The following is a 21,568-nucleotide window of genomic DNA, read 5'->3' as shown; positions in this document are numbered from 1 at the left end:
CGATTTGTTTTGACAGATCTCGGTGGGACGTCCCAACATCAAAGGGTTCATGCCATCGTGATGAGTCAGTCGCCGCCGTTGACGTTTGTATTCATCAAGCGCAATCCAGCAGCTACCACATTTAGCAACGGGTCAGTTTGGAAGAGGGTCTCGGCAAGTTCATTTTCCAAATGTTCGTGACGACATCACGGTTAAAAATGACAAACTGTCGGCAGTGGATGGTGGCGTTGCATCACGCTGGAGTTGCGATCATCACAGCTTTTGAGTTGAAGACAAAAGATTGGAGGATGAATCTTAGCCTGTCGCGTCCGTTGGAAGTCGGGCAAGTTCAGCCACCCAACACTCGAACGGAGAATGAAATCATTTTATTAGTCAAGGAGTGCACTCCGCGTTGTTCCAAATGCTTCAAGACACGATTAATCGACAAAGGGCAACATTTTGGACGGTCAATTCATTGATTGGTTTGGCCAACTTTTGAGCCTGAGCAGAGGTCTCTGCTCTCTCGCTCGTTTTCTCAATCTCTCCCTTTCCGTCCCAGTTGGGTGTTCTCGTATTGTTTCCCAACCACCTGGACTGGATTTCTGTTTGCCCCAATATGGCAAAACTGATGAGGAACAACAAGGAAAAATAATTGGCTCAGCTTTGGCATTTAATTAGCGTCTAATTATTTTCCCATTGTCCTTTGTGCCGAGTCAATTAGCAGGCGCACTTGGAATCCTCAAAAGCTGACGCCGCCAACCGTGTTGAATGTTAAACGTGGGCGGGGGGCCGGACCGGTTGTTCATTACGGTTCTGCCGAGCGCCACGCCGCTTCCTTTTTGGCATGATCGCGGGCGTTGGTTCGCCAGCGGTGATTCGTGAGCGGGCCAAAAAGTCGATTTTAAGATTTCAACATTACAGTAGGTGCATAGAATCTGGCTTCAAGCCACAGATGAGCATAGCTAGTCGTACGGCAATGAGGAAACATTCAAACACACACAGAGCAGCAAAATATTCCCCGGGTTGTTTTCCGAACCCACTCTGCGGGTAGCTGTGGATCTGCAGCACATTGGGTTACTCTTACCCAAGTTTGGGTTTATTATTTTGACCCAGCAAATTGGGTTGAAGAGCTGTAGCTGTTTGCCATTTTCAACAGTTGTGTCCGAAAGTTGGAGTCAATGACTCACCGTGGCCACCAAAGTCATCGTAATCATCGTTTCTTCTTAGAAATTGTTGATTATAAAACTCGCGCCGGTTGTTCTGAGAACCTGGTAACATATTTCTCCTTCACTGTATTTTCTACGCCTCGTTGGATCTTCACCCAACGCGCTAGCTCAAATCCTTGACCCAAGGTCGAAATAACTCAGCGTTTTATTTATTTGTAACATTGTGGCGGCTCACACGCACGTGCGAACTTAATCTGTGACACGCTGTGGGAGGCATGTCATTGGTTTTTCCACACAAAGGAGTTTTGTTGGCTCGTTCACAAATTTAAATGAGCACATGCGAGGTTTTCGAGATGATTTGGTTTTTGACTGTGAGGAAACCCGCAAAGTTGAATCTGGGTAATTCGTGAGTTATGAGGGTTCCAACTGGCGACGTGGACGACCGCGTCGCTTTCTGTGGAACCTGCGTTCATCTGGCTGATTTTCAGTTTTTGACTGATAGCTCTGAGCGCCAGGCGGTCGTCTGTGTCAATGCAGTGATGTCGGTTTTTATTACCAGATGATGATGATGATGACGATGATGATGAGCAGCAGTGTGTCAGTGTCACTGGGATTCAAGTGTCTGCATTATAAATGTAAAAAGCAGTTTAAAAATACACCAAAGCCTTTTTCAATTATTCACACCATTTCCCCTGGCAACCACCGAGGCTTTTTCGATGCCAGCTCGTCAACAAAATTAGGTTCCACCAAAATTTTAAAATCATTAAAAGCATTGTATTTTCACCGATAAAGGCAGCACTTCCTCACCAAACTGCCCTAATTACATTGGACAATTTGTGCATGTGGCACATGCAGTGGACACACCAAATGCCCTCCGCACTCCAAACTTTCCATGTCCTCGAGTGTGACAAATATTCCATTATCCACCAAGCATGTTGACAGACTGTATGTAGATTCTCTGGTGGACACAGCACTTCATCACCAAGATGCCTGAATAACACCTGTCAATTCGTGGAGCAGCTTTGTACATGTGGTGCATGCAGCAGACATATTAAACCCCCCCCCCCAACACACACACACACACTGTGTTGACATGTATTTTCACGAGTGAACTCATCACTTTATCTCAGAGCTTCCAAATTGCATTTTGTTGCAGATTTGGGTATGTGGTAGATGCAGTGGACACAAAGACAAAGAACCCCCCCCCTCTCCCCCCCACACACACGCACATACAAACACACACACATTTGCGGCTTGAACAAGTTTCAATGAGCAATCCGGTTTGTGCTTATCGTCTTATCAGAAGTGAACTCCAACAGCGCTGACAGCTAATCTGATTAGCCGATATGCGAATCGATGCTAACGCAGCAGCCAAGGCTTACTTTTCGGCTTTGTGCCATAGTGTTCGAGCGGAGTCACTGGAAAGGGTCGAGCCAATCAGTCACGTGACACGAGGGTCATAGGTGAGGTTGGGGCCTATCCCAGCTGGCAATAGGCGGGCTACACTCAAACTGGTCGCCAGCCAAGGCAGGGCACACAGAGACAAACAACCCTTCACAATCACACCGAGGGACAATATTGAGCGTTCTATTAAACCCTTAAGGTTAGGAGGGCCCTCCGTCATCTGTCAAAACAAATCGCTGATGCACGTCGTCAGCTGAGACAAACAAAAGATTGACCTTTTCTTTCTGTTTTCAAACATCCATAGTTCAGTGACAGGAGCACTTACACAGATTTGGACTGTATGGGAGAAATATTCATCATGATAAAGTTTTGAATATTTCAAAAGAGACCAAAATAATGCTGATACTCCAAATGGTTCAAGAACAGCTACAAATTTACTTTGGGTGCACCTTTCCACAGGTGTTTTTGGCAAAGTTGCCCTTGGGGTGGGGGCTCCAGAGACTAAAACGATGTGTACCCAAGGAATTCAAAAATAACTTTTTGTGACCTTTGGACCATGAGTGTGTCTTAATATGGGCAGTCTGTGTATCGAATTTTAAATGAGTTATTGTACTCCACCCAAAAAAACGAAGGAAAAACAAAGTAGTCTTCTTCATGCATTGCTCTGAAAAAGCCACCTTGGCAAATGCAATGGGTCAGCGTGTGTATGCTTGTATACTGCCACCTACTGACGTCATGCGCAACTACAAGCTGTTCAGGCGTCACTTGGATGCGTTCAAGTTAGATCGTGGTTAGCACGTCCGCCTCGCGGTCAAGAGGTTCTCGGTTTGATTCCCCACCCACCAAAAACATGCATCATGGTAGAAGACCGCAAGACTCTAGGTAATTATTTTTGTGAATGTGTGTTGTAAATGTGTGCTTCCTACGTGCACCTTGAGCTGGACGCCAATCAATTCCAGGGCACTGTCTGTATGTGCCCTGGAATTGATTGGCGTCCAGCTCAAGGTGCACGTAGGAAGCTTCTCTGGTCAAAGACAGCCCAAAATATGCTCCAGTTAGCTGCAATGCTATTGAGAAAAAAAATGCAAGAGAAAACGGCCGGTATGGTACCGCATCGGCATATCTTCTAAAAAATTGACTGGCAACCCGTCCATGATGTGCCCCCCTTCGCTCAACAAAAGTCAACTGGGGGAGGCTCCAGTTAGCTGTGGCCCTGTTGAGAAAAGCATTTTAAAAAATGGATGGATTGTATTATCTAGCATTGGTGTAACTGTAGCTACAGTATATACACCAGTCCAGGGTGTGCCTGACTTCTCTTGCTAAAAGTCAGCTGGGGTAAGCTTGAGCTCACCTGCTCATCCGAGATAAGCACGACAGAAAAGGGATGCATTGTATTGCATTGCATCAGGGTAATTTTATGTCCGATGTGTTCCCCACTTCTCTTACCAGAAGTCAGCTGGGCTCCAGTTGCCCGCGACCTTAATGTATGTCCTCTTAAAAAAGTATGTATGGCTTAGATATGGTATTGCACCGACGTACCTTTATATACACAGTTAACTAGTTTAATGTGCACTCCACTTCTCTTGCTAAGCGTTAGCATTGTCTTCTGTTACCTGCCACACCAATCAGAGCGAGCAGTTAAGGCAACAAATGCTTGGAAGGCATTTCACTGTACCGGACTTGCTCCACACTTGATTTATTCATGACCAGCCCGACAGTGTACCCCGCTTCTCTCGCCAAAGATCAAATGCGATAGACTCCAGCTCACCGGCAAGCCAAAAGATGAGCGCTTTCGAAAGCATGGATGGCATTGCAAGAAAGTAGCTTTATAGAACATGATTGACTGGTGCGGGATGTTTCCCGCTTCTCTCACCAAAATTCACCATGGAATAGGATCCAGCTCTGAAGAAAGACATTCATTAGCCCTCCTTATTAGTTGCTAACATTATTACACATTATTCATATCGTTATTAACCGGTCTCACCTCTGCTTCTACGTGAGAGCTTATTCCTTTAATGAGCGATGTAGGAATTTAATTCGTAAACACCCCCTGCGGGGACTAAAGCCGTTTTCATTGCTCTCTGCCACATCAAAAACTTTCTTGGTTTCACTTTTTCCCCCTCTTTTAAGTAAAGATGAGCTCTTTAATTCTAACATGATGAGAGTGGAGGTGCGTCTGAACGGGTTTCACGTCGGACCGGAGCGCCCCATTGCTCTGCTTCACGGAGCTTTGACTCTGCAGATGGATGTCACTGTGGAGGGCAGGTTGTTTGGAGAAAGAGGCTCAGAGGAGAGGATTTTACACTTGTGCCGCGTGGCTGCTGCATGCTCAAATCCTAAATTGACATTTGACGTACTTAAAAAAAAAAAGAAAACGAGAGTTGAATATACAGCATCCTTCAGCTAATAATAGCTAAATTAGGAAGCCACACGTAGGATAATACAGCAATGTTCAGATTGGGGCGTTAAACCAAGACTTCGACTCAAACCGCAAGATTTGTTTTTGCGAAAAAGTCGAAGTCGCAATGGAGCGTGCCTCTGCGGCCGCCGTAGTTGTTCTTCCAACTTCCGCTTCCCTGTCGTCGCCGTGCAAACATAATGGCGGAATATTCCAGCGTTAAATCGACCAAATTGGTTCTGAAGGGACAGAATAAAGGGTAAGGTGGGACATGTCTTGCGGAGGTGTACATTGTGGGGTGTTTTAAAGCTACGGTGTCATTTCAGTTGGAGCTTTAGCGATTCAAGATAAATGCTGACAGGCGAAAGTTGACGTGATTGAGATAATGAACGACAAGGCAGCCCACCGTTAAACTGAAATTTTCTATTTTTATATAATGTGTCTTATTTTGCGTTGGTGTCAATTGACGTCTCCTAAATATTAGTAAGCGCAACAAGAAGCGTGTTGCTGGCGATATCGTGCAACCGCGCGACGCTGATGGGGAGTTGAATTCGGTCAAGTGATCAACGAAATAAGGCATCAATTATTGATATCCGGGACAGCACAATTAACAGAATTCAAATCGACTTAGTCTTAATTCTGTTCTTTTTTTTTTCTTCACGACTCAACGTCTTTGAGTGGTAAATTTGGTTTCACACATTTGTATCCGTGAATAAACAAACAAAATAGTAATGGGTAAAAAGAAGAAGAAAATGTGAGAGTTGCCATTTCCAATTTTTCCACTCCATTCTCTTATTGACAGGAAAAAGAAGAAAGACAAAAACAAGAAGAGAAAGGCAGCAGATAACCAATCCAAATTGGATGTTGTGGCATGTGCCCCTCCTCCTTTTTAATAGTACCGGTAATCATCTCCCTGTCTTCATGTTTTGCAAAAAGTAGTGATTTAGTAAATGGAATTTCTTCTTCTTTCGTCTCCAGGCGGTTGGTGGGCCGTCCGACATTTTGGCGAGATCATGGGCACGGTCGCTATTGAGATGCACAACAATTCCTACATCCACGCCCTGGACACGGGGCTTTTCACAGTTGGTGCACCGCACCAAGGTGAGGCCGTGGGCATGTTTGATTTCCCAATTGGATAACTCACCACTCGACACACCATGAGAGGGACGTCCTCCATTTGAGGAAATAGGTGCTTATAAGTCAACAACACCTGTACAAATCTCACTTAAAATGTGCTGTTTTTCTGTGTTCTAACTTCTAAGAAGTTGTCCACAAAATTCAGCTTTGCGATGTCGAAACACAGACGTGAGATGGAGCGGCCGAAGAGGGGGTCGAGTCCAGGGCAAGGATGAGAGCGGGACGGGCGTCGTGAGGAGGAGTTTGCCGCAGGCCACACTGCGTGTTTTTTTTTTTTTTCCTCTCTCGCAGCTCCGCAGATTAATTCAGCACGCGTTTAATCACAGGCGCTGGAAAAGTGCAGAGAAACTGCTAACTCCCTCAATTCCCCAAGTGTCTCCTTCCTCACATCCTCCCCATTGCCAGGAGATCAAAAAGGACGCCAGCTGGAATTCACAAGGAGAAAAGAGGACGTTTCCAAAAACGATTACATAACTCCTGCACATAGACGGCACCCCGCGAACCAGGAAGGTGTTGACGTGACCGCCTGCTTTGTTCCACTGCTCCCCAACTGCCAGTGGAATTTTGGATTTCCAATGCGGTTCATTCCGAAATTTTTAAATGGACCGCATGTCTTTTGAGCGCAACTTAACATTTTGGAATGTCTTGAGTCAGCTGTGGAAAAGACTTTCAAGTTCTGCTTCTGAATCACTGAATCGTTAAGGTCCTTAGCGACGTGAAAGAAATGAACATATGTACCTAAAAGGTCTCGGAGGTCAGCAGACCCCGCCGGGGTCAGTTCGTGGAGCCCCAGTTCAAAGCAAACATGGTGACGTAGCATTTAGCCGTTATGCTGCGCACAAATGAAATAAGATGCTAACAGAAGTGTAAAAAAAATTGAAGGCAGCTTTTTGTAGGTGTCTTTGAGTATTGGGGTTTTTTCACTCAACTGTATTTTTAGGGCACTTTAAATCAACCATTGCTGTTTACTTACATGTAGCTTAGAGTCTTTGAGGTTTAAGACACTTGGCGTCTGAGTGTGTGAGTATTTCGGCATTAATTTTAGATTTTTTTGTTTCAAGACGCTCTCAGTGTGAGTGTTAAGTTTTAAGGAGGCCGTGAGCCTTTGGCTGAATTTGAGTTTTTAAGGCGACCGTGCCTTTGAGTGCCTTTAGCGTTGAGGCAAACTGCGATCGTTCTGGAAAAAAAGATTTACCGTAGTTTTTTTTTTTTTTTTGGACTACGAAATTTCCTTGCGTCCCAAAAACGCACATTATTTGGCACCGTGCGTCTGGCGGGAAAATTCTGCGTCTAGGGCGCGGGACGCAGAGGTAGCGAGATGGCTGTGACTCCATCTTTGATTTTTTTTTTTTTGTTGACATTTTTAGGTGAATAAGTATCTGAGTGTCTCGGGAATGTTTGTGGCTTAACGCGGCTAAGCATGTTTGAGTGTCTTCAGATGTTGAGTTGTCAAGGCAAAAAGGTGTGTTTGAGTGTGCGGCTAAACGTCTTGAGTATCCTTGACTTTTTCAATTGACTCGGCGTCTTTGGTCGTCGTTTTGCGTCTTTAAGGCGACCGAGCATCTTTGGGTGCTTGAGAGTTACGTTTTTAGGATTGAGTGTTTTCAAGACGACCAACGTATTTTTCAGAGTCTTTGAGATTAGAGCAGTTGAGTGTTTAAGGCGACGAAGCGTCTTTGAGTGTCATGTAAGCTTACGAGAGCTGACCTCGAGCACTGCAGTGATGGAGTGAAGTATGGCGCAGTCATGAATGGGGAGGACTTCTTCAGGACCTTAGGGTAGACTACCCGGTCCCAGGTCGATATTCACCGGGGTTATTCTGCCCGTATACCGTGAAACCAACCACTGTTGAATGGTGTCACCAATCGGGGGCAGCTGGTGGATATGCGTGCAATACTTAATCCAATAAAGACTGCATGATCATCTATCTATTAAAAACGTTCTTCTCTGCAGCATAATCAATTAATGATTGCAGGCATAAGTATTCTCATTGGAAGCAAAATCATGCATACGATATGCAAGTGTATGATAACGAAAAATAACCAACCTAACGCTTCCCTTGTTTATACCACATTTGCTCATGTTATCACATGTTATCACATAGATACACACATAAACGTCACAAAGGTCTTACCCACTACTTCTGACGACAAGGGCGTGGTCACGCCGGAATAGTCCGGGTCAGTGTGCGGGGCCTCGGCGTGGTTGAACAGCACTGTTCACCACAAATCGCACACGCTCCATTGGCCTCAGCCAAGAGCACATCCACCGCTGTGCGGTCCCAGAACGTCATCAGAGAGGTGACTGTCAATTGTTTCACTTCCAATAGCCAAAAAGGCTTCCTCAATATAATTTGCAAGCTTCTGGACACTGTAGTGGAGGTAGCTGATTCCGTCAGTAACCTGGTTAACCAATTTATACCTATCTGGTACGCCACAAGGAATTCCAATTGCACCAACGTAGGTGGAATCTCAAATATCCTCTGCTGTGGACGGAAACATAGTCATTGGTAAAAGCAGCTTAACTCTAACTCTTAACTATTACTATACCTCTATAACCATAACTCTCCCTCTTTATCTTTTTTATATTTAATAAAAACAAAAGGAAAACTCTGCCGCGATAATTGTCATATGCCTACAAAATTGTTAGAACTATACTTCTGTATTAAATTGAAACGTGATTACCATCGACTAACAAAAGAAAGAAACATAGCAACACTCACAGCGAAGAATGATTATATCAACATAGGTTTTTAGACCGTAACAGAAGAGAACCTAAACACAACAATACAACATCAAACGAAAATTAAGTAAACAATAAATATTCACGTATCATTAATTTTTTTAAAATCAAAACAATGCACCATTTCTCCATTCTGAAAACATGAAAACAGATTTAAACAACTCAACAAACGATAATTTATTCGCATTCAGTTCAGCAACATTAATTCAGGAACACAATACATAAAAATACTTTCACCGTCGTACCGGCCCAACGAAGGAGATGCAACCCCAAAGCGGCCCTTGACAAAAATGAGTTTGACACCCCTGGTCCAAATCAGTGAGCAAAGTGTAGATAATTATTCAAAAATACAACCCCTTTCACATGTGCCAACGGAGACACATATACCAGAAAAAGATCAGTGACAGGAAATGGGGTCACGCAATCATCGATATTCATGTCGACAGAAACGCACAGAAGACCTTTTTACAATGTACGGCAATCAGTGTGGTCAGCAACACCTCAGAGAGTTACAATGTTTCCTTTTCATGCTCTCCGGCAAATTAAAATTTTTCATAGTTTTTTTTTTGAGTCTCTAGCATATACAGTAATCAGCCAAATCAGTTCATTACACACATTTTATGAATCATACATGGAATTTCACAAATTATTAACCAACTTAGCTTAGTATCGTTTGACATAGTTTCCAGGGCCTGCGTGTTTCATCCATGCATTTCTTCAATTGACTTTTAACTGTGGAACTATACTCCTCACCAATCCTGCAGATTGTGTGTGGCAGGAGCTATGGGGTCTCAAATCAAAATGAAGCATGCATTCAATCTCATCAATCAGTCTGTTCACACAATATGTTCTCGATGTAGGTTAAACCGTAGGTTGTATCATGTTCCCGAACCAGAGACACCATTCCCCCCGCCAACGCGTGAGATAATTCATGACGCCATCTTTGAAGTCAAGATGGCGCCCGAGGAGGCAGCCGTCAGCAAGTGCTCTCATGAGCCTTGCTTGTTTTGTTGTTTTTGTGTTTGTTTTGTCACTTTGTGTTTTTTGTTACGTCGTGTGGACCTGATGTGGACTTTTTTCAGCATTTTCTGGCCACGACATTCATCAAGGAGGAGACTCTGTGCATGGTGGTTGCGCCTTCTCGGCAGCATGGGCATACCAGCACTGTTTTTGACTGGGAGGAATGTCGGCGCCATTTGACTGTCGTTGCTGGACAGTCCCGGGGCGCTTGTGTCTTGCGCCTGTAATTGGCAGCATTTTTCACAGCCCCGCTTTGTTCAGCGGAGAGATCAGTGCTGTTGAACGGTCTGCGGCTGGATGGATGTAAGTCTTGAGGAGCCGACGATGAGAAGAAAGGAGCGAAGAGAGGAATAATACAAGAGTATTCCAATTCTAGGAGATGATGGTTACAAGGACGCCAAGCTACGCTGTGGGCATGGGAGGTTATACAGCATGACTAAATATGAGCAGAATACAGACTTCAGCGTGCGCGTGCCGGTAAGGGTAGATCCCGGGAGGTTAGTTGATCGAAAAGTAGATCTTTGGTCCAAAAAGTTTGGGCACCCCTGCTTTACAAGCTAATCATCAATTTCTTCATTAGATGTGCAAGCTAAATGCGATCACAAACGACTTCTAGTATTTCCTTAACTGACAAAATAAGTTTATTGCATATGTGACGCATGCTGTCGTTATTTGATCCAGCATTTTTTGATCGGATGATTTGTCGCCTTCAGGTATATCCACAGAAAGAAAGATGGCTGCGAAACATCTCAGCGTCCTGTAAGGTGAGGCGCAACCCATGTAATATATTTAGCGATTACTCGACCTATGATTACTGTATATTTAAAAATGTACTTTGAAATGAGAGAACATATTTGTTTGCCAAAATTTGAAATCGATAGTGGGTTTTTAAAATGAATGAACATTGAAAAAAACCCACGCAGGCATGGAGTGAACATGCAAAACTCCACACAGGACGGCCGGAGCCGGAATCCAACGCTGCACCTCTGCACTGTGAGGCCGACACACTAACTCAGGGTGGGCAAACTACGGCCCGCGGGCCGAATCCGGCCCGTTGGTCTTTTTAATCCGGCCCGCCAAAGGTTGGTACACAATTATGGTTCGATGTGAATGACTGCATTCATTTCATTTGGACTTGTAAAGACAGGCATTTCAACGCCAGGTGGCGCATTGACATGAAGTTGCTGAGCACAGGGGTGCGGGGGGAGACGGAGGGAAAGAGATCTTATTTACCACCTTTGGACCTCTGTATCGCTCTACTTCTACTGGTCTGATCACAACCCATCTGCAGCAATGCACTGGCTAAAATAGGTGATCAACAACACTGTTCTCATTTAAAAAAGTATATTAATACAGTACTTTCATGCTTTTGTTCTGTTGATGTTTGATATGGACTGTCAACAAATGCATTTTTTAATGTACCATATCTCGTGCTGACCTGGCCCTTCTGTCAAATTTTAAAAGTCAATGCGGCCCCTGAGCCAAAAAGTTTGCCCACCCAACTAGTCGACTACCGGGCCGCCCATCACAGATACAAGCGTCCTAAATTAGTTTCCTTCGCAGGGTGAGAAGCTTACACATCCAGGAGGGGCTCAGAGTATAGCCGCTCTTCAACATCGTGACAAGCCATCTAGTTAGGGTGCCTCTTGGGGAGGCTTCCAGACACGTTCCACTGAAATGGAACACTGGAGAGACGAATCTGTATGTCTCCCAGTTTGCCTGGGAATGACTTGCGAAGCCCCGGGAAAAGCTGGAAGAATTGGCTGGGGAAAGGGACGTCTGCACTTGCGACCACACTCCAGATAAGCAGAAGAAGATGGATGGATATATGTTGTTGTTGTCTGCGGACCAGACATTATTAGAAGTACCAAGAACTAAACTGAGGCTCGGAGGGGATCGAGCCTTTTCTGTTGCTGGTCCCTCTCTCAGGAATGACCTCCCACTGAACATTCGGCAAGCCTCCTCGCTGCCCATCTTCAAAACCCTCCTCAAAACTCACTTGTATTCTTTGGCATTCGACTCAGCATGACTTACATTTGTTCTTGGTTTTACTGTTTGGTGCTTTCTACCGTATTTATTACCGATTTGTTTTACTGTTTAATAAACTAGTGTTTATTGTATATGTTAAATTGCTCCATGTACAGCACTTTGTATGCAGCGATGGCTGTTTGAAAGTGCTCTATAAATACAGTTGAGTTGAGTTGTAAATAGACTTCTCTGTTTTTGGCATGCATTTTTTAAATAAACAATTGCATATTTTACACCAATTGTCATGGAAAGGGGAATGTTGTTGTATTTTTTTTTAAAATAGAAAATGTTATTAGATTTTTTTTTTTTTTACCCTAAATATGTCTGTACTGTCTCGGCCAGATTTGGACAGTCAGCTAAACTCATCTTCTACACCACGACTCTGAAGACGTTATTCTTAGTCCACAGGTTTAATGACGGAGAAAAAGGTGAAACTGTAACATACAAGGTGAGGCGAAATTACCTTCAATTCACACCATGCACTGATGTTACAATCAAAAACAAACTGAATTCGCAGTGTATATAAAAACACTTTTCGTTCACAACCAATTAGCTAACATTGCCTCAACCGCAAAACTAGCAAGATGTCATCGTGCTAATGTAATTAGCGAGCGCTAGCTCAAATCCTAACATGTCTTTTTATGCATGTTGCAGAACAGGATTTTCTAACAGAAAGCATGACAGAACTGCTCATCGGTAAAGACACGAACTTGCACATACTAGTGATGTGCCCGACTGTGCCGAGGCTCTGATGCGTGTGCCGAGTAAACCGGAAGAAAATCTGTGAAGCGCGCATCGAGGCGTGTGTCAATTACGCTTGTGGCCACGCCCGATGCCTCGGAACGCGCGTTGCTCCGCCCGAAGCCTCGCGGGACGGGAATCCTACGTCACCGCCAACAAATTGTTTCGCGGGTGAATCGAAATAAATTCGGCGCACCGGGACGATAATGAGCTGACAGGTGACACTGACTAGAGGTAAGATCGGGCCGCCCGAGCCCGCGGGTCGGTCAGACTTCTCTCTCGCTGACTTTTTTTTTGTTTTTGTTCGTTATGAGGCCATGAATAGTTTTGGCCACGAGAGACCGTGGTTCGCAAAAAAACCCAGAAAACCCCCCAGAAGTGGCCTCATCACAACACGTACTATACTAAACTCTCGCAATGACAATTCAAAGAACTCCTTCATGTCTCTATGATCCAGCCGTCATTGTTCTTCTTTGTCTCGCTGCTTCTCTCTCATCAAGTGCCACGCTCGATTCTTAAGGATGTACTGCTGCTGTGGTGAATGGCCCAATTTTCAACCCGTCAAAATGACGAAATGCCTTAATTTTTTCCTACAACTCTTAAAAAAAATCCGTCAATGATGGAAAATTGTCGGTTAATGTACCCTCTGCTGAAACAGAAATACATGTTTAAAGGATGTAAATAATTATACAGACTTGTTTAACTTAGATTTTGTGGAAAAGACAGGCTTTAATTTGTTATTAGAAATCACCCCTCCTCCTCCCGAGTCATCACAAATGAAATAGGAAATGTCGGGTTTGCTTCGGGCTCGGGCCTGCAAATCAAGTTAATTGGTCGGGCTCGGGCCGGGTCGGGCTTAAATACCAGCGGGCCGGGTCGGGCTGGATTTTTTTGGTCCGATTTTACCTCTACATCAAATCCATGGTATCATTTTAATCACTGTCGTAACATTTATTTTCCACATGATGGCGCAGTAGTACAAATAAAGCCTCATGATGCTTCGTCCCAGGAACGAACCAGTTGGATGGAAAGCCTCATTGCTTCATGAGGCTTCATTTTCCCATCACTAGTACATACCCACGATGCTACCAAAGGTGTGAGATGTCTGTGGATTGTGCTGGATTAAACTTGACTACCATACGTTTCTCTCTTGGTGACGATCTTTATTTATTTTATTTTTATTTAACTTATAATTTTTTTTGGTGACGATCTATCGCTCTACTTTCTGCTTCTGCGTACGCGTCTTCCGCTTTCATGACGTCACGTCCGGTTGTGAACTCCGCTGCTTGCAATGAAATCACTAAAGTTACGTTGCATAAAGAAAATACTCTTAACTATGCATAGAAATATTCACGTTACTTCAGTGTAACTTAAATGAAACATTCAAACTTAGATTAACTGTAAATTGGGGACAGAACAATGTCCACTTTGACACCAAATGTTTCAATATCACTCTCACATTGGGTCTCTGAAGTGCAGTCGTGGAGAATTTTTTAAAATGTGCATATTTTAGATATAAAATATGATCTCACTTGTGTCTTAGGATATATTTATTTCGATGACTCCAAGGAACTTCCATGCCAAAGAGACCCTTTGCATCATGAACTGAAGTCAAAAGATGCTAAAAGTCTCTCATAGGCATAAACCACCTACTGTATGCACAGATACTTTTTTTAAAATCCGCTTGATTATTCATTCCAGAACCTTTAAAACCATATATGAATACAATTTTTTATGTGCGGCCCTCTAGTCCAGTGGTTACCACGTCGGCTTCACAGAGCAGAGGTACCGGGTTCGATTCCAGCTCCGGCCTCCCTGTGTGGAGTTTGCATGTTCTCCCCGGGCCTGCGTGGGTTTTCTCCGGGTACTCCGGTTTCCTCCCACATTCCAAAAACATGCATGGCAGGCTGATTGGACGCTCTAGAAATGTCCCTGGGTGGGAGTGTGGGCGTGGATGGTTGTTCGTCTCTGTGTCCCCCGCCTATTGCCCGAAGACGACTGGGATAGGCTCCAGCACCCCCCGCAACCCTAATGAGGATCAAGCGGTTTGGAAAATGGATGCATGGATGGATTTTTATATGTAACGTTATTACTAAATCTTATATCTTATCTTTCTTAGTTACATCAATCAAACTAAATTGCTAACAGCCCACAGACATGAATAATTCATTAAATTACATAAACTCCATCAAATGTTCAAAAGTTCCATAGCTGCCATTTCCACAAACAAAGCAGCTATCATATGGCTGCAGAACTGGTCAAGTTCAACTTCCAGGATGGTTCTGTCTTTTCTGACATCCAGGAACCAGACCTGAGCAAGCTCTCTTCCTCCCCTCATCCCGGAAACCCCACTGAAAAGTGTCCATTAATTCAATGAGACGAAATGGCTTGAAAAAGTGGCATGCAGTTAGAAAATTAAATAGGACAGACAGCAATTAAATGATAAAATAGCAAATTAAAATTTAAACTGTGTCCAAGTAAGCAAATCCACAAGGGCAACATGACATCCTTAATCGGGTCTGGTCATTTTTCTGATATAATTTTTGTTGAAGTGAAAGAAAGGGAATTTGGCAGCAGGTGCTGGATGGAAGCTACGAATACGATACGAAAACCTTTATTAGTCTCGCAATGGAGAAATTCCCAATTCACAGCAGCAAAGTTATGAAAGGAAGAAGTAGAACAACAAAATATAGGAGCTGCTGGAAAGGCAGCCACTCTCGCGGCGCCATTTTGAAGTCAAAATAACAAAAATAACACAACACAACACACAGGACACAGACAGTCGTGCAATCTTCACCACTTTTCTGCATACACTTTGTTGTCTGAAGCAGTTATAGGTTAGGAGTCGAGGTTTCCTGGGGTTGGTATTGTCCGACAAGTGCAGCCTGCCACGTGTGTGGAAAGAAAATCTATTCAATGCAGTCCCAAAAGCCCAATCACACATGGTAATCACACATGGTAAAGATTTTGCAAAATTGAAAAATGCAATAGTTTGCTCCCTGGCCGATGCCATTAAAGTTCATGGAACTAAATTGAGTACTTTTTCCCTATTCTGCCGATGTAAAAATCCAGGAAAAATCACCACCTGCCTCCTACGTTGAACTTGGCCAAGCAGGTGGGGGAACAAAGGAAAGGAGAATAAAAGAAAGATCATCACAAGTAGGGGGCATTTGCACAGCAAGCGTTGGAATAATTATGGTCTCTTCCTTTCATGAGTTGAAATCCCCTTCTGCCTATTCTCAGACATGCACTCAGCAGGTCTCCTAGATAATTACATATTCAGGTATTAGCAAAGGTGAAAGTTATTTTGAGGGCATAAGGTCCTCAGTGTAATGCATTACTTTTCAGAAGAGTTAGAGGAGGAAAAGTGGAAAGCTCCTAATTATGTCTTTCACCATGCGTTTATCCTTTGACCCGTTCAGCCGTGGGCTTGGTGTTTCAAAGAAATGCCTTATTGTCTCTGCGGGAACTTAAAATAGTATTTTCATGTCTGGTATACAGCTGAAAAAAAAAGCTTTTAGGGAGGAATAATTGCTGGGGTTTGGGTTCGGGGGTGAATTTGGGGGTCAGCTGAAAGTCATGTAAGCGGATCGGCATTGATATAATGTTGTTAAAGTACATTTTGTCATCACTATCAGTGAAAAAGAAATATTGTAAATTTCACTAACCATACTTGTGTAATAATTGAAATATTACTGAAAACATTGCCTTTACTTAAAGGTTAAGTGTGAAGTAAACTTGCCCAATCATCTTTTGAGTAATACTATCTTTTAGCATACTTTTGTTAGTTTTTGAAACGTAACCCACCCATGTTCATAGTCAAGCCCATAGAAATGTGCTTAAAAATAAAAATGCTTTTGTTCGGCAATCTCCCCCAACTCTTCAAACACCTGGATTCCCCTCGGATAAGTCTGAAAACTTGCTTTCTGAATCGATTTCTGACTGGCTTTGTACACTTTCCATATTGAGCTCTGCCATTGTTGAATGACATCACACTTACGGGGCTGTCGCTCGCCAGCTTTTTTTATGTAACACATTTCATACACGAGGGTAGTGATGGGTCCAGCGACACCGATGCGTTGACGCATGCGCCGGGCTCACAGAGCAAACCACGTGTCGGTGCATGTGCTGCTTCATTACGTCACGTGATTGACACGTGAACTGCACCGGCGCAGTTTAGACTGCATCGGCTGCGTCGACACAGTCCAGGCTGCTTGGCACAGTCCAGGCTGCGCCACTTAGTCCAGGGGGCGTCGACTCAGTGCAGGGGTCGTTGACGCAGCAAAAGCCCACACAGTGTATCTAACGAAGTGCGTCTGGCGACACGATGCCGACTGCCGAAACAAGCCAGACCTCACCCTCGCTCGAATAAAAATATATGTTTGGGCAATACGGAAAACACACTGATTATCAGAAAAAATGTGTCCGTCTGACTTCGAGCGTCACGTCGGCTGTCATATAATAGGCTATTATTATATGAGAAGTGCTTTATGAACGTTTGTACTGTACGTCATACTCCAGTTGATTGAGAGGTCCCGCCTTTAAGGGGGAGTTCCAGGAAGTGACTGCGAGTGAGCACACCGCATGTTTGATGACTCTGCTACGTTGTTATTAAAAGTCACATAAAACGTAAACCATGTCTGCTGACCATCATTACATCGGCTAGGCTAGCTTAGCTGTTGTCGTAGTTCAAAGCTTAATATGTGGCGTGGGTTGGGTCGGCGCCGCGAGTACGTGCTCGCGCTCACGCGCACACAGCTGAGAGCAGCAGACTATTGACTGCTGAGACGAGCTTCACTCGAGTGACGTTGCTACAGTATGTGCATATTATGGAGCAGCTTCCGGACAAACACAAATTGTCCGCCGTGTAGAGCCATTTTGATCTCCTTTTGGAGAATAAGGTATTTATTAAAATCTCCTTGTCTCACCAAGTGCTTCTCGGATTTTTGACATGTCTTATTCCATTGTGTGTGTGTGTTCTCCACAACAGGGGAAATAGCATGCATTAAACGCAACAGACTGAAATTTAAAACACTGGAGCATCTTATTTTTCTAAATCAAAATTTGTGAAGACAAAGCCCACAAGCATCCTCATTCACATGATTTTCACATTATTGAAACACATTGAATGATGCAATATGAATGTATGGATGTGAATGATATTGTCAAGGGTCAATGTCATCTTTATTGTCAAATATGCTTTATGTATGACATGCAGCATAGATGAAATTTCTTCCTCTCAATCCTCAGTGCATATATGCATGCAAACATGCTGTGCATTAAACACACAGAGCTAAGAAAGGATAGCAGCTATACTGTATAAAAAAGACATGTAATCTGAACAGTATAGACAATATAAACAGCATAAACTACAACATAAACAATGGCGCTTGTGGCTATTGTGGGTAGAGTGAAGTAGTGCATTGTATACACTTCATCATCAAATCAGTCTGTTAAGTGGGTTGGCTGCAGGGATTTTGAAGGTCCAGCAGTTGGCAGTGGTCAGCGACACAGTATTAGCACAGTGTCAACACAGTGTGTCATTGTGTCGACACGCCTCATGAGGCCTCATGGACCCATCACTACACGAGGGAACTCAATCCCTTACATGATTGAAGGGGAAGTAAAGCCCCAAAATGTTCTTTACAAAAATATGTTCTATGCAGCCCCACGATGAATGGCATTGTGATTAATATCATCTTTGTGGCATATGAGTTAAGCAGTAAAACCTACTCCTTTTTGTCCATCTCAGGAGGCGGCCATTTTTGCCACTTGCTGTCAAATGAAAATGACATCACAGTTGTTCAGGGCTCCAATCTTGACCCGGCTTTTAAAACAGGTGCACCGTGATTGGTCGTTAACTGGCCTTACCTTGGTTTCTGTTGCTTTGCGATTACAGCTGGCACCACATCTTTGGGGTGGGATTAGGGCGAGATCAAGTGAACTGTGCAAGCCTCCACTGCACACTCCCAATGTATGTATCACGGTTCTGTTTTTTGGTCTGGCCAGCAGGTGGCATGAGCGGACTTCTGGTGCACACCTGCTGCCAATCCATTCATTATGGGACTCTGTATTTAAGGACTCTTCTGCGGTTCACCTGTTGTCGGAGTATTGTTTATGCCTTGCTGTTTCCATGCTCATAGACCCTTTTGCTATAAACCTCGTCGTTTTTCGCTTTTGATACTCTTGGTACTAGTGATGGGTCCATGAGGCCTCATGAGGCGTGTCGACACAATGACACACTGTGTTGATACTGTACTGATACTGTGTCGCTGACCACTGCCACCTGCTGGACCTTCAAAATCTCTGCAGCCAACCCACTTGACAGACTGAACAAACTGATTTGATGATGACATGTATACAATGCACTACCTCACTCTACCCACAATAGCCACAAGCGCCTTTGTTTATGTTGTTGTTTATGCTTTTTATATTGTTTATATTGTCTACTACTACTGTTCAGATTACATGTCTTGTTTATACAGTGTAGCTGCTATTCTTTCTTAGCTGTGTGTGTTTAATGCACAGCATGTTTGCATGCATGTATGCACTGAGGATTGAGAGGAAGAAATTTCATCTATGCTGCATGTCATACATAAAGCATATTTGACAATAAAGATGACATTGACCCTTGACAATATCATTCACATCCATGCATTCATATTGTATCATTCAATGTGTTTCAATAATGTGAAAATCATGTGAATGAGGATGCTTGTGGGCTTTGTCTTCACAAATTTTGATTTAGAAAAATAAGATGCTCCAGTGTTTTAAATTTCAGTCTGTTGCGTTTAATGCATGCTATTTCCCCTGTTGTGGAGAACACACACACACAATGGGATAAGATATGTCAAAAATCCGAGAGGCACTTGGAGAGACAAGGAGATTTTAATAAATACCTTATTCTCCAAAAGGAGATCAAAATGGCTCTACACGGCTGACAATTTGTATTTGTCCGGAAGCTGCTCCATAATATGCACGTACTGTAGCAACGTCACTCGAGTGAAGCGCGTCTCAGCAGTCGATAGTCTGCTGCTCTCTGTTGTGAGCGCGAGAACGTACTCGCGGCGCCGACCCAACCCACGCCACATATTAAGCTTTGAACTACGACAACAGCTAAACTCGCCTAGCCGATGTAATGATGGTCAGCAGACAAGGTTTACGTTTTATGTGACTTTTAATAGCAACGTGGCAGAGTCATCAAACATGCGGTGTGCTCACTCGCAGTCACTTTCTGGAACTCCTCCTTATAGGCGGGACCTCTCAATCAACTGGAGTATGACGTACAGTACAAACGTTCATAAAGCACTTCTCATATAATAATAGCCTATTATATGACAGCCGACATGACGCTCGAAGTCAGACGGACACATTTTTTCTGATAATCAGTGTGTTTTCCATATTGCCCAAACATATATTTTTATTCGAGCGAGGGTGAGGTCTGGCTTGTTTCGGCAATCGGCATCGTGTCGCCAGACGCACTTCCTTAGGATACACTGTGCGGGCTTTTGCTGCGTCAACGCCCCCTGCACTGAGTCGACGCCCCCTGGACTAAGCGGCGCAGCTTGGACTGTGCCAAGCAGCCGATGCAGTCTAAACTGCACCGGTGCAGTTGACGTGTCAATTAGCAGCCTGGACTGTGTCAACGCAGCCGATGCAGTCTAAACTGCGCCGGTGCAGTTCACGTGTCAATCACGTGACGTAATGAAGCAGCACCTGCACCGACACGTGGTTTGCTCTGTGAGCCCGGCGCATGCGTCAAGGCATCGGTGTCACTGGACCCATCACTACTTGGTACTATTGATCTTGTAAGTATGGTTTTCATTTTGTGATTTGGCTTTTGCTTGCGTGTGCTTGGTCACATTGTTTTTCGTTTGCATTCTTGCCTTTTGGCAAGCGCTTTTTGTTAATCATTATTGTACGCCCTGGTCTGTTTGGACCAGCGTTTTTTGTTACTCTTTGTCGGTGCGATTTTTGTATTAAAACATTTTTGCTACGGAGACCTTGTTGACGTCTACACTTTTGGGATCCAAACTTAATTCGGCTTGTCCGAAACGCGACAGTATGGGGTTCTGCCACAGATTTCATGAGTGGCCATGTCTCGGCTACTGGTTTTGCTGTGACTCAAAATATGAATTGCAGTTGCTTGGTTGTGGTGATGTCATGTTGTGTTTTACAGCAATACCCGATAAGGCCTGAAATGTATACATTTTCTCTTTGCTAGTCAATTACTTAATTTGTGGAACAAATATCTGATTCTGAACAGCAATTCTTTTGGGGAAATTAATCAGATTAAACTGAGGTAAGGGTTTTATCAAACAATAAAAACAACGTCACAAAGATCTTGGTTTTCTTTTTTATATAATCAATTATTTTGTTATTAAATTCACATTGTTCAGAGCAGCAAACGATATTGTCATATCGAGAAAAAATTTTAGTGGGGCAATTTCAGGCACAAATATACCTTTCATCTTCAGCAAAGCTACATTGATTAAAAAATAAAAGGGAAGATCCCATGTCATTTTGAGAACATTTATTGTGCAGGCCTCTCCAGTCAAAATTAAAATACAGGACTCTTGTAAAAACAAAAAATAAGATTACTGATATAATAAATATTTTATGCAATCCTGATATACTTTTAATCTTGTAGGCCACTCCTCCAGGTTGACAAAGGCCATAATGGAGCTGGATTAATTTCCTGTTTGATTTTATCTCACCTTGCGTTTGGCTGGCAAACGGTTCAGGGTGTCCCCCTCTGACTGCCCGAAGACAGCTGGGATAGGTTCCAGCACCCCCTGTGCCTCAAGTGAGGATAAAGCGGTTTGGAAAATGAATTAATTTATGAATGATTTTATCTCCAGATTTATTAATTTGCCTGCTGTTTTGCTGTTCAAAGTCATATGCACTGCTGTAACGCACTTCCAGCCAGACTGTGAAAATTATACACAATCAC

General features: G+C 43.6%; 1 long non-coding RNA gene across 3 annotated transcripts; it reads left to right on the top strand.

Moving 5' to 3' along the window:
* The first annotated feature begins 5,091 nt into the window (after nt 1–5,091).
* LOC147200753 (uncharacterized) lies at nt 5,092–12,125 on the top strand. 3 transcript variants are annotated; one of them, XR_015101879.1, is made up of 6 exons: nt 5,110–5,206; nt 5,750–5,848; nt 5,926–6,048; nt 10,560–10,610; nt 10,801–11,157; nt 11,410–12,125. It is a non-coding gene; the product is annotated as an uncharacterized LOC147200753 (long non-coding RNA). The 3 variants fall into 3 exon arrangements; XR_015101881.1 differs by having other exon boundaries at nt 10,770–11,157; XR_015101880.1 differs by lacking the exon at nt 5,750–5,848 and having other exon boundaries at nt 5,092–5,206.
* Nucleotides 12,126–21,568: the final 9,443 nt, after the last annotated feature.

The sequence above is a fragment of the Hippocampus guttulatus genome, chromosome 9, assembly GCF_054856545.1.
Source record: "Hippocampus guttulatus isolate MCC_2025c chromosome 9, RoL_Hgut_1.0, whole genome shotgun sequence".
Lineage (NCBI taxonomy): Eukaryota > Metazoa > Chordata > Actinopteri > Syngnathiformes > Syngnathidae > Hippocampus > Hippocampus guttulatus.
The sequence above is the reverse complement of the archived record's forward strand: the minus strand, read 5'-3'. Positions and strand labels throughout refer to the sequence as shown.